Here is a 16851-nt window from a genome sequence, read left to right as displayed (position 1 = left end):
ATACTTCATGTATTTTATGTATTTTCCTGTTCCTTGAAAGTAACTTCAAGCTTATTTCTTACTTCTTTAAGCAGAATATGTATAATTTCAAAAGAAATATTTAATAATTCAACATCTGAACTCCATGTGGATTGTTTCTTCTTCCTTTTGTGTGTGTTGATTCTTGATCTTATTCAACATTTCCCAAAAGACTGTTGATCTTTGACTTCTTGTTGGCTATTTTCCTACAGATTCTCCACATGAAACTAACTCTTTGGATGCAACTATCGTGGCACTTTATATATAAGCCCATTATGGCTTATATCTGGATGTTTCCCCAAAGCCTCTTATACTTGTAGGTGGAGAGCTCTGAAGGTGGCTGGATTAGGGTGTGTAATTCTGGGATTAAGTATGTTACATTGGTATTGAGTGTGATGCTGGGATTAAGGGTGTCCCACCCAGGGTGTGGGTGGCAACACCCAAAAAGTGCATATACTGGATGGAATACAAAGGGACAGAAAGAAGCTGCTCTGCTACTTCACTGCTTTGCTGGCTTCTTCCCACCATGAAGTGTTTTTTCTATGTTAGATGCCCCTCTGCCTTGCCATGCTGCCTTGGAGCCAGTTATGAGTCTGGACTTCGCCTCTATAAAGTGTGAGCTAAATAAAACTTTCCTCCCTTAACTTGTGGGGGTTGGCTATTTTGTTTCAGCAATGAGAAAGTAACTAAGACAAAGGCCCTTCCATTCTCCTCTTTTCCTCCAATCAACTAGAGATAGATATTGAAAACCATAGTAAATACAGTGGACCCTTGATTTATGAACTCAATTCATTTCCAAGGGCTGGTTGTTACCCAAGTTGGTTGGTTGAAGGCTGGCTCAGGCTCCTCTACACACCTTCAAAGTGTCTCTCCTGTGTATATGCAGATCTCAGTATCCTTAGAGAGACACTGGCCCAAGATTCCTCAATAAATCCCACAGAGGAAAAGATGTGGTAATGTTCCTTCCAGAACTCTTTAAGGGTTAAATCAATATCTGAGACAATCAGGAAACACAAGCAGAAAGCAGCTGTCATTTTTTTTTTGAGTTACAACTCAAGAATTTGGTCATAAGTTATAACTAAAATTCCAATCTAACCCAAGTTGTTCATATGGCAGACCAGTTGTAACTCGAGGATCTGTATAGTATCCTTAGATTAGTTATTGAAACAAACTCCTAGACTGAGGGCATGAAAACAAGGTAAAAATAGATTGTGTACATATATATACAAAACATTCATCACATTATATGTGTGTAAAATTATATTATAATTTGTATACTATCATGGTATATGTAATATATAATAATTGTATAATATATATAATTATATCACACAATTGTACATATAATGTGATATATAAATATAATATAGTCACATCTTATACTATTTGTATTATAATATACATATATTTATGTATAAATATGTAATTTATATGTATGTATTTATTTTTTATCTTGATATTTTTGCTTTTTATGATTTCAGCTAGATGACTCATCCAAGTAATCCCTCACCAATTACATAACATATAGAATTAGGAGCTGACATAGGGCTTCATTACATTGGATAATTACATAATTTTCAGGAGAATTTTGGAGATGGTAAATCTTATTTCTGAAACTCTTCTTTCTTTTTTTGTCTTTTTTAGTCTAAATGATTAAAAAGCAATATGCTCTGGAACTCTGGGCTACTTTAATTTCATAGAATAGTTTTAAAATACAAACCCTTTTATTCATATTCAAGGTTAAAATTTCTAAGATATTTTGGGTCAGGGCATGTTTCCACATTTTTCTTAATGGACTGCCTAATACTTTTCTTTGTACTCACTGGAGACCTGATTCTGTGGCTGGCTCTTAGGTACTTGTTTCTGAAATTGACTGCCTGACATTGTAGAAGGGTTGTAATAGAACAGTGGCAAAACCATGTCAAGAATCCTGATCTGTACTTTAATAATTTCCACCCATGGGAATGAGCAGGAAAATACAGAAAATACAGAATTTCAGAAAATACAGCCCAATTTACTTGTATAAATCTACTAATTCTCAAGTACTGACTGCACATTTAGCATGTTCTTAGCATCGTGTCATTCATAGTAAGGATACAATAGAGTACAATAGAGTCTCAACTATCTAGAGAAAATAATGTTTCTTAAAAATTTCATCCTTTTGATGCTATACATTTGTTTAATTTATTGCTGTTCTTGCATTTATTTTCAAGTTGGGCATTAATCATGTGAAACCCAGTCCTAACCTGTCACCTTTGGCCTAGTAGAATTTCTCTTTTGTGTGGACCACTAGGAACTTGTTGGGTAAGCATCTGAAGAGACGTAAGAACCTAGAATCAAAAACATTCTGCAGATTTGACAGGAAAGCAAAAAAATGGGGAGAGATATCAATTATCAGGTGGCCAATGACATTCCAAAGAGAGAGGACAAACTCGAAGCTTTGGGCCTCTGTCCCATCCCTCCTTTTCCTCTTAAAGACCAAAAATAAGAAACACAGAAAATATAATGTTACTAATTGTAATGGCTACACTTGATTGTGTCAACTTGACAGGGTTTGGAGACTCCCAGAGATTTGAGGAACATACTTCTGTGTGTGTCTGTGGGTCATGGAGTAATGACTCTGAGTACTACAAGGAGTGGTGGAAAAATCCAGTGTGTGCTTATATTTTAATTATAGCAAAAGACATATTTTCACTAATCCTTGTTTTGAACATACTTATCTCTCATTTTGAATGCCATCATCCCATCCCATCGTTCTTGCTATTTCATGAAGCAGTTCTGGAAGTCCGCTTTTGTGAATGTTTTCAGTTGTGCTTTTGTGGCTGCCTTAGTATGTTGAATTGATTTTTAAAAGTTTACCTTTTGGGCTCAGTGGTTTTGCTGCCTGCTGTGGAAGCTCAAGGACCTGAGTTCGATCCCCAGTACCAAAAAAAAAAAAAAAAAAATTTACCTTTTATGGTTATTTTGAGATTGGGAAAGAGTTAGAAGTCACAAGGTGCCAGGATACAGCCACATATTTGGAGTAGCCTTTCTTTCTGTTGGATGGCAGTGTGCAGTAGCATTCACCATCATTCTGGTCATGCCTTGTAAAGGCACTCACAAAAGAGCACTTCCAGAGCTGCTTCAGAAAGTGGCAAGAATGATGGGATGAATGTTTTCAAAGTGAGGGAGAGTGTGTTGAATGGGGTTAATAGCAATGTTACATTTACTGTAATGATTTTTAAAATTTTAAATGTTCACTCTAAATTTTGGTCACATTATGAATGTCTGGTCCCTCGCCCCTTTTTCTCTGTCATTGTTCCTCTGTTTTGCTTCCCACCTGCTATGAAGAGCAGCTTTTCTCTGCCAACCCCTTCCACTACGATGTTTGTGCCTCGGCCCCTGCCAACCATGTACTTAAAGCATTAGGTACATTAAACCTCTCCTCCTTTAAGTTATAGGTGTCAGGTGTTACCTCCCAAGATTGGAAAAGATGACTAATACACTTATTGAACTATAAGCAAACCTTAGATTCAGAAGGAGGAAAAAGATAATAAAAAATTACATATGCATATATTTTCATATAAATATACAAGTGGTGCATATACATATATAGCATATAAATAATTAAAACAATTTCCATTATTATATCAGACTGGAAATACACAATTTTATAGCCTAAATTTACTTACCAAAGAATTTATGTTATTAATCTTAGTTCATGTGTATAATGCCCAGATTCATTGCAGTTACTAGGACCCTGTACATGGCATAACTTCACTCTACCTATTTCTCCTTCCCCTCTCTACCCTCACCCCTCACCTTTGGTCCCCTGGATCCCTTCACATCTACAAGAATTCTATCCCTCTGTCTTCTTCAATTCTTCCTTGATTTTTCTCTTAGTTTGTACTTTGTCTTACTCAGAAGAGAAAGACCATATGGTATTCAAGCTTATTTATTTCACTCATTGTATTTTCTAGATGCATCCATTTTTCTACAGATGTCACAAATTTGTCCTTCTTTATAGCAGAATTTTATTCCATTATGTATAGATACCACATTTTCTTTGCCCAATCATCTGTTGATGGGTAAACAGGGTTCCAGGATTTATCTATTATAAATAATATTAATAAGAATGAAAGGAGGGAAAGGGGAATTAGAGGAGCAGGGTCAGAGGGGAGAGGGTAGGAGATTAAAAAAAAAAAGAAAGAAGATGTATTATGTACATGTAAGAACTTCCCAAGATGATTGTACTCTCTAAAATGCATGTACTGAAAATATGCACAACTAAATGATGAATAATAAAAATTTAAAAAATTTATAAAACCAAAAAACCCCAAGAAAGGTCACTAATAGGGTGTGTGCCCCTTTGACATTGGTTATAGATTTTCTTTAATGCTGTGACTGAGGCTGTCATGGACTTAAATCATATCTGGGCTTAAATTAAATATATACATGGTGATATCACTGAATTAAAAAAATGGTAACTGAATATAAAATAGAGAAAATATATGGCCTACAAGAAAAGAAAAATTGTAGGCTAAACTCCTTGATGAAAACAGATGCAACTGCCGCTCCCAGCCCAGAGGAAAGGGTTCCTGAGCTGCTGTCCATCCTGCCGCTCCCTGGCCAGAGGAAGGGGCTTCCTGGTCACCATCCATCCCGCCACTCTCAGACCAGAGGAAAGGGCTTTTGGGCCACTGTCCACCCTACACTCCTGGCTCAGAGGAAGGGGCTTCTGAGCCACTGTCCCACTGCTCCCAGCTCAGAGGAGGTGAGCCGCATGGGCACCAATAGCACCGCAACCCCCCACTCCACGTCAAAATGAGAAGACACATAAATAAGTCTCAAAACCAGACTTCCAGATCATCTACACCAACCCCAAAGGGAAATGAGGTGGAACACTAGGATACTAAACCACCTGGACCCACTGAACTAGCAACAAAAGAGGATCGGGAAAAAATGAAATCAGAAATAATTTCTTGGATAACAGCAGAGATTGTGCTCATAGTACAAGACATAATTAATAAATCTAGAGAGGAGCTGAGGAATATGATGGAATCCCAACATAGGAAACAAATGGAATCCATAAAGCAGATGCAAACAGAATTCCAGGAGATGAAAAACTTCATTGAAAGTCTACATAGCAGAATGAGCCAATGTGAGGACAGAATTTCAGATATAGAAGATAAGATTGCAATTAATGACCAGGAAAAGAAAAATTGCTTCAAAATTGTAAGGGAGCATGCATGAGAAATCAATCCAGTAGCTGCTAGATGATGCAAAGAAGAATAACATAAGACTGATAGGAGTCAAAGAAGAAACAGGAGAGAGTGGAGATGACATTCAAAAAAAAAAAAAAACTCTTCACAGAAATAATGGCAGAAAACTTCCCAAGCAGGGGAAAAGAATTTAACATACAGATAAGTGAGGCATATAGGACTCCAAATAGCCTTGATCAAAAAAAATCTACACATAGGCAGATAATTGTTAAGATTCCAGAAACACAACAGAAGAATACAGTTCTATAAGCAGTTAGAGAAAAGAAACAAATCACATACAAAAGAAAGCCCATCATAATCACAGCAGACTTCTCAACACAAACCATCAAGGCAAGAAGAGCTTGGAGTGACATATTCCAAGCCCTAAAAGAAAACAGCCTCCAACCCAGATTGATGTTCCCTGCAAAATTATCTTTCAAAATTGATGGAAAGATAAGATACTTTCATGACAAAGAGCACTTTAGGAACTTCATGAATACTAAACCAGCACTCAAAAAAATTTTAGACAATATCCTAGTATCAGACACTGAGGATCATAACCCCAGGAAGTAAAGCAGAATGAACCCATCTGGCATGACAAGAAATTAAATGTAAAGGGGGAGAACCCAACAAAAAGAAAAAGTCAGAACAAGGATAAGTCAATATGTAACAGTTATAACCATCAACATTAATAGTCTCAATTCACCAATCAAAAGAAATAGACTGGCAGAATGGGTCAAGAAGCAAAATCGAACAATACGCTGCAGACAAGAAACACACTTAATTCAAAAGGAAACTCATACACTGAAATTTAAAGGGTGGAAAACAATACTGCATGTGACAGGAACCCGAAAAAAAAGCAGGAGTAGCTATCCTCTTGGCAGATCAAATAGATTTCAAACCAACACTGATTAAGAGAGATGAAGAAGGACACTACATCCTTGTAAAGGGAAGAATCCAAGAAGAAGAGATGACAATCATAAATATCTATGCACCAAACACTAGTGCACCCAACTATATAAAACAAATACTAATGGACATGAAAAGTCATATATGCACTAATACAATTGTAGTGGGGGACCTCAACACCCCACTGTCACAAATAGATAGATCAACTAGACTCAAAATAAGTAATGAAATACTAGAACTCGATCAAATGCTTGAACAAATGAACTTAACTGATGTTTACAGAGTCTTCCACCCCACAAAATCAGAATACACATTCTTCTCAGCTGCACATGGGTCATTCTCCAAAATAGACCACATACTCATACATAGAACATGTTTAAGTAAGTGCAAAGGAATTGAAGTTATCCCCTGTATATTATCAGACCATAGTGGGATGAAATTGGAGATCCATAGCAAAAGAAACTGGAAAAATTTCATAAACATGTGGAAATTGAACAACACACTTCTGAATAACCAATAGATCACAGAGGAAATTAAAGAAAAAAATCAGACAGTTCCTTCAGTTAAATGACAATGACAATACCACATATTGGAATCTATGGGACACAATGAAAGCAGACTTATGAAGGAAATTCATAGCAGTGAATATGCATATTAGGAAAACAGAACTAGCCCAATTAAACAACCAGATGCTGAACCTAAAGCTTCTAGAAAAAGAAGGCAGAACAAACCCAAAGCTCATACAAGAGAGAAAATTATAAAGATCAGAGGAGAAATCAATGCAATGGAGACTAAGAGAATGATACAAAAAATCAATGAAGCCAAGATCTGGTTCTTCGAAAGAATCAACAAAATTGACAAACCCTTAGCCAACCTTATCAGAAAGAGGAAAGAAACGGCCCAAATCCATGCAATTAGGAATGAAAAGGGTGAAATTATGACAGACCCAGCAGAAATTCAGAGGATCATCAATACCTACTTCCAGAACGTATACTCCAATAAGATGCAAAACACAGAAGAAATGGACAGGTTCCTACATACATATGAATTACCAAAGTTGAGTGAAGAATAACTAAAAATTTTAAACAACCCAATATCAACCAATGAAATTGAAAATGTAATAAAAATCTTATCAACTAAGAAAAGCCTGGGCCCTGATGGCTTCACTGCTGAATTCTACAAGACATTTAGAGAGGAACTACTGCCACTACTGTTTAAAGTCTTCAATGAAATTGAAATGGAAGTAATAATCCCAAATTCATTCCTGGAAGCAAGCATCATCTTGATCCCCAAAGCAAAGAAAGACTCAACTGAAAAAGAGAAGTATAGGCCAGTCTCACTAATGAATATAGATGCAAAAATCCTTAATGAGGTACTGGCAAATAGAATGCAGAAAATCATCAAGAAGATCATATACCCTGACCATGTGAGATTCATCCTAGCGATGTAGGGATGGTTCAACATATGCAAATCAATGTAATCCACTATATCAATAGAGCCAAGGACAAAATCCATATGATCATCTCAATAGATGCAGAAAAAGCATTTGACAAAATCCAACATGCATTTATGATAAAAACCCTAAAAATTGGGAATAGATGGTCTCTACCTCAACCTGATAAAAGCCAGTTACAAAAAACCAACAGCCAATATCATACTAAATGGTCAAAAACTGAAGTCCTTCACACTAAAATCAGGAACAAGACAAGGATGTCCACTATCACCACTCCTCTTCAATATAGTTTTGGAAACATTAGCTATGAAAATTAGGCAATTGAAAGAAAAAAAAGGAATAAAAATATGAAGTGAAGAAGTCGAATAGTCATTATTTACAGGTGACATGATACTCTATAGAAGACCCCAAGAACTCCACCAAAAGTCTTCTAGACTTAATAACCAAATTCAGTAAATAGCTGGATAGAAGCTCAACACGCAAAAATCAATAGCTTTTCTGTACACAAAAAACAGACTCACTGAGAGAGAAATGGGGCAATCAATTCCTTTCACAATAGCATCCAAAAAACTGATATACCTCAGAATCAACCTAATGAAAGAAACCAAAGACCTCTTCTCTGAAAACTATCACACTCTGAAAAGAGAGATTGAAGATGATATCAGAAAATGGAAAGACATCCTTTGCTCCTGAGTAGGAAGAATCAACATAGTGAAAATGGTCACACTTCCAAAATTGCTATATAGATTCAATGCAATCCCAACTGAAATCCCAGCAGCATACTTCACAGACCTGGATAAAACAGTCCAAACATTCATTCGGAACAAGAAGAGACCTAGAATAGCAAAAGCAGTACTAAGAAATAAAGACAAGATAGGGGGTATCACAATCCCCAACTTTAAACTATACTATAAGGCTGCTGTGATAAAAACAGCATGGTACTGGCAAGAAACAGATCTGAGGATCAGTGGAACAGATTAGAAGATGCAGAAAGAACTCCAGACACACTCAACCACCTCATCTTTGACAAAGGAGCCAACACCCTCACTGGAGAAAATATAGCCTCTTTAATAAACGGTGCTAGAAAAATTGGGTTTCAACTTGCCAAAGATTAAAACTAGACCTATATCTCTTGCCATGCACTAAACTAAAATAGAAATGGATTAAAGATCGAAATATTAAAACAGAAATGCTGGAACAGAGGTTAGGTAGAACTCTTGAAGACATCAGTGTAGGAAAAGATTTTATGAACAAAACCTCAGTTGCCTGTAAACTAGCACAAACAATCAACAAGTGGGATCTCTTCTTATTAAAAAGCTTCTGCACAGCAAGAGAAACCACCAGCATTGTGAAGAGACAACCAACAATGTGGGAAAAATTCTTCACCTGCTTTTCCTCAGACAAAGGTCTACTATCTCGAATCTATAAAGAACTTAAAAAGATCAGACCTCCCAAATTTAAAGACCCAATCCGAAAATGGGCGTCTGAAATGAACAGACATTTCTCAGACGAGGAAGTAGAAATATCAAATAAATACATGAAAAAATGTTCAACATCACTGGTCATTCGAGAGATGCAAATGAAAACAATGCTGAGATTCCACTTCACTCCAGAAAGAATGGCTGCTATCATGAAATCAACCAATAACAAATGCTGGTGGGGCTGTGGGGAAAGAGGAACCCTGCTCCGCTGCTGGTGGGAGTGCAGACTGGTGCAAGCACTGTGGAAATCAGTATGGAGATACCTCAAAGAACTAGGACTGGACGTCCCATTTCACCCAGCTATTCCACTGCTGGGTATCTTCCCCAAAGAATTAAAAGAATCATACCACAGTGATATATGTGTACCCAAGTTCATAGCAGCACATTTTGCAATAGATAAAATTTGGAAGTAGCCCACTTGCCCATCAACTGGAGCCCGGATAAAGAAAATGTGTTGTTTTTTTAAAAAATAAAATGTAGTACTACTCAGCCATAAAAAATGAGAAATTAGAGACATTTATAGCTAAACAGATGCACGTTGAGGTGATACTCTTAAGTGAAATAAATAGGATACATGCGTAAATACTGAATAGTTTCTCTAGTGTGAGAAACTGAAAGTGTAAATAAGGACTAAAAGGTATAATAGATAATGTGAAATAGGAAGAAAAGGGGCAAAGGGGAAGGGGAAGTGGGAGGGGTAGGGGAAAGGAAAGAAGGGAATGGAATTAATATGAGAAAACCAAAAAACTGGAAACAAAGTCTTTGCAAATATGAAGGTATGGAGGGGTTGAAGTGAGGGTAGGTGAATGGGGAAAAAATAAGAACCAAGAGAAATCATGTAAATGTGCAAATTTCCAATGATAAATGTCATTATTTTGTATAACTAAAATGTACCAATAAAATGATATTTTTTAAAAAGAACTGCTGGAGCAGTAAGAGAAGGTAGTTGTCTTTCCAGGGGGTCAAGGGGCTGACTTATAGGAGGCAGTACCTCACCCAGAGTACAGGCAATAAAAGCAAAAGTAGACAAATGGGATTGTATCAACAGAAAAGTCTTCCTACGGTAATGGAAACTACTCAGTGAAGAGACTAACTGTGCAATGGTCAGATAGACATACAAACCACACATCTGATAAGGTATTAATATGAAAAATGTACAAAGAGCTCAGACAACCCTGTACGAAGCAAACCAATTAAAGTAAATCACTTTCAAGCAATAATCTTTCTTGAAAAAACATACAAATGCCAACAGTATATGAGAACAAGATACTAAACATCATTAATCATCAGAGAAATGCAATTAAAATCATGAGATATCACATAATTTTTGGTAGAATAAGTAAGTAGAAGTCATCTACTTTTAGAGCATGTTGATTATACCTCATAATATTATCTAATATTCTTATGAAGAGAGTAGATTTTAAGTGTTCACATCACAAAATAAGTTTGTGAATAATGTGTATGTTACATATTTCAAATTAGCTACTCCACAGTATACACACATGTAGTGTGGCGTTTTGTACCATACATATAGACAATATTTACTTGTCAATTAAAACAAACTAAAAGCAAAGAAAAAATTAAGCCTAAAATTATTTAAATCAATATAATCAGAACAAACTTTACAGAGGATAAGTAAAAATGTTTAAAAAAACTACTCATGTTTCTCATTGAAAACTTGTATCCTTGTGATTCATGTAATTACTATATTTGAACTTCTTCTACCACAATTAAAAATTAAAGTTACAAGTAGCATAGTTTTACCGTCTATTCAGTAACTATTTCAGATGTTGAGAAGGCATCCTAAAAATAAGAACATAAGGTTTTAATGTAACAATGAACTTTGTTCTTGCTTGTTGATTTATGTAATATAGGTACTGCTGACAACACTATTCATTCTATATCTATTAGCATATGTAAACTATTTCAGTTGATTCTAAACTCATCAAAGTGAAATCATTCCTACAAAGATATGTTGATAATGAAAGATGGACAGTAAGACAATTTCATCAAGGTCAAGAAACTCATTTTTAACTTTTACCCAGAATTTTGAAACTTCACCATCAGTGCTTTATCATTGTTAATGCCACAATGTATCCTGCAAATTACTGTTGACTTTAATTTAACTTATGATGAAATAAATTGTTTGGAGATGCCAATAATATCTGATAAATGATTATTCTTTTAATGAAGTAGGAATTTAAATCATTCTATCAAATTTATAGACATTGTTAATAACTTCTCACAGATATCAATTATCAAGTTCACTACCTACCTATTTAATACTTGTTATTAAATTCTGGGCCACATCATAGAATTATACAAAACTCTCATGTTTCAATCTTCTCACTTTAGTTTTTGCTTTTAATTCTTATCTTCCATTAAAGAAAATATATTCCTTCCTTAATGGAAGTGTTAAGAGCATTAGAAATACCAAAGATACCAGATGAATAAGCATACTTGAATGTTTAATTCACAACTTTACAATGTTGAGACTTAAATTAGGTTCTCATGATGCAGAAATACTGATATCTTATTCTGTAGTCCAAATATTTGCAACAGAAATTTTCTTCTTAGTAGCTGTTGTCTGTTAGCATGCAAAAATATTTTATAATCACCTTTCATAATATCTCTTCCTTTACTAGAGATTTTGTTTGTTCATTTTCTAAGATTTTTATTAGAACATGGTTGCAGAAGATAATGTTTACATTCCTTGTGTTGAATTGGTGCACACACATAACACACCTTAATTTCTTTCTTCATCCCCTTTCTCTTACTACCTCACCCCTCTATCACTTGGTGTCCTTCCCATTTGAGAAAGATCTATCTCCCTACTTCCTATTTTCTATCTTTTATTTTGCTCTTTATTTATATTTTGGATTTTACAAGAGAAACAATGTGATTTTTAAACTTGTGTGTCTGATTTATTTCACCTAACATTATGATCTCCAGGTGCATTCATTTTCCCACAAAACACTCAAGTCTATCTCTTTATGGCAGAGTAATGCTCCATCGTGTTTAAATGCCACATTTTCTTCAGCCATTCATCTGTTGATGGACATATAAACTGCTTTTAATATTTGGTTATTATGAATTGTACTGCTATTAACTTGGGTATGCGTGTATCATTATAATATGATGTCTTTAATGCCTTCAGGAAGATATCTAGCAGGCGAACAGCTGGGTCAAATAGAATTATGAGTTTTAGTTTTTTGAGAAATCTCTTTACTGATTTCCATGATGGTTGTACTAGTTTACAGTCCCACGAGCAATGAAGAAGGTTTCAAATAACATCATTTGTTATTATTTGATTTCTTGATGATGGCCATTCTTTCTGGAATAAGATGGAATCTCAATGTTGTTTTAATTTGCATTCCTTTAATAGCCAGTGATGTAGAGCTTTTCTGCATGTATTTATTTCCCTTTTGTATATCTTCTTCTGTGAAACATCTATTCATTTCACTGGCCAATTTTTTGATTCCGTCTTTCATTTTGGTAGTTAAGAGTTCTTTATATATTCTAAATATTAGTCCTCTGAGGAATAGAGAGAAAACAATTTTTTCGCATTCTGTAGGTTTTCTTTTTATTCTGTTGGTGGTTTCTTTTGTTATTCAGAAGCTTTGAAATCTGATATGATCCCATTTATTGATTCTTTGTACTATTTCTTGTGCAACCAATGTCCTGTCCAGAAGGTCCTTGTGTACCTCAATGATTTCAAGAGTTTTATTTATCTTCCAGCAGGTTAAGTGTATCTGTTCTAACATTTACTTCTGTGATCCATTTTGATATTAGTTTAGTACTTGGGGACGAGGCTACACAGTCTGGGCGTTGGTATTATTTTGTCTTGGGAACAGGGAAGTACGTGGAAGGCCACTTAACCCCTGGGTGCGGGCAGAATGCAGATAACCTGGCATTCCCGAGGCAAGACAGCATCTGCTGAGGACAGTTGTCAAAATACAGGCATTGGGGTGTAGAGAAAATCTGGTTCCTCATTAATTTAAACCGTATCCACCCGATCTCTCTAGTTGTTGTTCCATGAAATGCATGCTATCCCTTGCCCTACACTTCTCAACGGGTAATTAAAGCAGGCTAACCTGGGAGTTTCATTCGAGTCTGTTTGTTATAGATAGGTCTCCTTCCAGTCCCCATTTTATATCTTCAAAATCGTCTCCATCTCTTTCTATTTATTTCTTGTCATTCCCTCTGAAAGGTAGCTGAGGGTGTGATCAGCGCCCGGTATAGTACATGGTGAGAGATACAGATCTATATTCAATCTTCTGCTTGTGGATAGCCATTTTCCCCAACACCATTTATTAAAAAGGCTATCTTGGGCTGGGGATTTAGCTCAGTGGTTCCACCGCCTGCCTCGCAAGCACAAGGTCCCCAGTTAGATCTCCAGTACCAATAAATAAATAAATAAATAAATAAATAAATAAATAAATAAATAGGCTGTCTTTCCTGCACTGTATGTTTTTGGTCCTTTTGTCAAAGATCAAATAGTTCAGTGTTCTTGGAGTTCTTTCTGCATCCTTTATTTTGTTCCTTTGATCTTCATGTCTGTTTTTGTGCCAGTACCATGCTGTCTTTAGCACTGATGCCTTGTAATGTAACTTCAAGTCCTGAATTTTGATGCCTGCTGGTTTGTTCTTATTACCCAGCTTTTGGCATTCTGGGTCTTTTATAGTTCCATATAAATTTTAGGATTGTTTTCTCCCATTATGTGAAGAATGCTATTGTCATTTTGATTGGGATTACATTCAATCTGCATATCAATTTTGGAAGTATGACTATGTCAACCATATTGATTCTTTCTATCCAGGAATAGAGATATCTTTCCATTTTCTGACATTATCTTCAATCTTTTCTTTCAGAGTACTGTGGTTTTCATTGTAGAGGTCTTTAACTTTATTAGTTAGGTTAATTTCTAAATATTTAATTTTTCTTGAGGCTATTGTTAATTGAATTTTTTCCCTAATTTCTTTCTCACTGCATATAGGTATGCTATTGATTTTTTGTATGTTGCTTTTGTGTTAAACTACATTGCTGTATTTAGTTATCAATCTAAAAGTCCTTGGATGAATGTTTTGGTGGTCTTTCTAGAGGATTATGTCATCTACATATAATGATAATTTGACTTCTTTATCATACACATCCTTTTTACTTTCTTGTCTATCAAATGGGGTAATCTCAGATTTCACATCTTAAATTTTAGTGATTCACATCTTTTACTGTATCACCAAACATATTATTTAGTGCCCCTCTTCTTTTAAACTAAATCAAAACCTTTCAGTGATGAACGGCATGTGAAAATCAATAATCTGGGTTAAACTTCTAAATTTTCATGATTACTACAGTATTTTTTCTTGGCTTTGCAAATGTGCTATCAGATCATACTCCTTGAGTTCCAAATTGAATATTTTATACACTTCAGGATAAGTTGTATTTCTCAGTAAGGAAGCTAAATATTTTTAAGTGCAAATTGTACATATACTGCAAGGATTACCAGGCTAAAAATATATGCATATTTGCTAAAGTATGAAGAAAACACTGTAAGCTATATTTATTCCAGTTCTTTCATATCATCAGTTTGCTACTGAAGTTGATCTGTAGTGTCATTAAAAGGAATGTTTGACCTATTTTCTTTACAATAAGTTCACTGACTATTGTCAAGCTATTGTCTATGAAGTGGCCTTTCATTAAGATTTCAGCTATTTTAAGTATGTACATGTATTGTAGGGTTGAACAGTCAAAATTACAAATTTTATAGTGAGCAATGGAGGACATTTACTTAAACTCTAACTGGATGTAAAAAGGATGAATGCTTGACAGAAGATGGACATATATAAAAATGGCCATTCATGTGAGGAAAACTGAATATGGGGAAATAGCACAGGCTTAAGACAGTATCTGTTTAATGAATACAATGAGTACTCTATCATCTAGAGTTTTGTATAGACATATTTACAATATTGCTAATGTGTAATGGAAGGGATTTAACTTGGAAAATAAGAGGAGCTTGAAAAATAAGGACAAATGTAGTGAACAATACTGAATAATATAAATTACTAAACATTAATTTTCGATGAGCTTTTTAATTCACTACCCTATCTCTTAGCATATTTTTTTAAAGTTTGAGGATTTCTTTACATTTTGAGTTTAAAAGCTATTTAAATTTTGTTGTTTCCATTGCACCATTAGTCAGTACATCATCTGGTACACATTATAGTTTTAGCACTTCATTATTAATTATGACTACTAAACAGAATTTTAGATAAGATAGATTGTCCTTCTGGTTAAACTCAATATAAAATTTTAGTCATTTATTCTGAACTATTTTCATTACCATAATTCACTGCTATATTTTGAAAAGGGATATGTTTTCTTGACAAAAAAATCTAATTAAGATTACTTGCATTACTATAGTTCAATTAGGCTTAAGAATAAATACTATAAAGTTTACTTCCTTAATTTAGCTAATAGTGATAAACTAATTGTAAAAGATGGTTCTGATTAAAATGAATATGAGTTGAAAATAAATTGGGAAAATAGGTGTGTTTAGAGATTATTATGTATTTAATGGGCTTATACTATTTGATTATCAAACTAATTACTCACATGTCATAATATATTCTTGCTGAATATGTTAGTGTGCAGCTACTGCTGCTAATTTGGAATTATTAAAACTGCTCCCCCAAAATAGTTCCATCATATGCTTAGATATCGTGGCAAGGTCAACATTTCTAAATATCCTTCTCTCTTGTAGCTATGTTGCCAAGTGGAGAGCAGTCCTGGTGCATGGATCACACTCTGAGTGGCACTGGTAACCCTCTCACTTATGGTTCATGGTGAACCCCTGCAACATGCTCATTTACAGAGGAGAAAACCATCATGGTAAATGATTACCAAAACCCAAATTAACACAGGAAAGCAGTGCCCCTACTATTTATAAGGAGATTTTTGGAAAAAATTTGAATGAAATACAGAAATACAGAATACTGAATGAAGTACAGAAAAGTACTTCTATACTTTGCCATATGGCATAGCTGGGTGAGAAGAGACAGTGATTGTGTATGAGAAGAGACAGTGATTGTGTATTAGAAGAAAGGATTTTGCAAATTTTCACCATATATAAGTAATAAATATTTGAGGAGATGGTGTTTAGCATGATTAATTACACAATCCATATGTTATGTAGGAGCATCACGTAGTATCTCACTAAAACATACAATTTTTATATTTTTTGTTATCAGTTAAAATAAATTTAATTTAAAAAATATAAAATTAGATGACCTTGGGATGCCAATTGCAGCTAAACTTAAAAGAATGGTGTAAGATCTTAACTCAACCCTTTCTGAGAAATTCTGAACATTTAACTGTCTTTTCAAAGTTCCTCTTCATTCAATGAGTTGGGCAGTTTTCAGGTCATTCCATTACCAAAAGCTATGTGACACACATTAACCATGATCACTGAAGCATGAAGAAATTAAGCAGCTACAAAAGACATTAGGGAACTGTAAAAATTCAAGGACTGAAAGTGGCAATGTGAAGTTGCAATTAGCCTACTTTAATACATTAATTATTTTTAGTACTACATTTCACTAATGTACATAAATTTACAAAGAGCAAAACAGAATGTAAAGACATTCCTTTAATTTTATTCTTAAATTTTTTTGCACATTATATGGGAATATAGCTTGAATTAATTTAAAATCACCATTTTTCTAGGAAAATACTAGATATTGTGAATGAT

Source organism: Heterocephalus glaber, unplaced genomic scaffold (assembly GCF_053883595.1).
Source record: "Heterocephalus glaber isolate CG9 unplaced genomic scaffold, H.glaber_assembly_v1.0 deba00001509, whole genome shotgun sequence".
Taxonomy (NCBI): domain Eukaryota; kingdom Metazoa; phylum Chordata; class Mammalia; order Rodentia; family Bathyergidae; genus Heterocephalus; species Heterocephalus glaber.
This window is presented reverse-complemented; position numbering follows the sequence as displayed.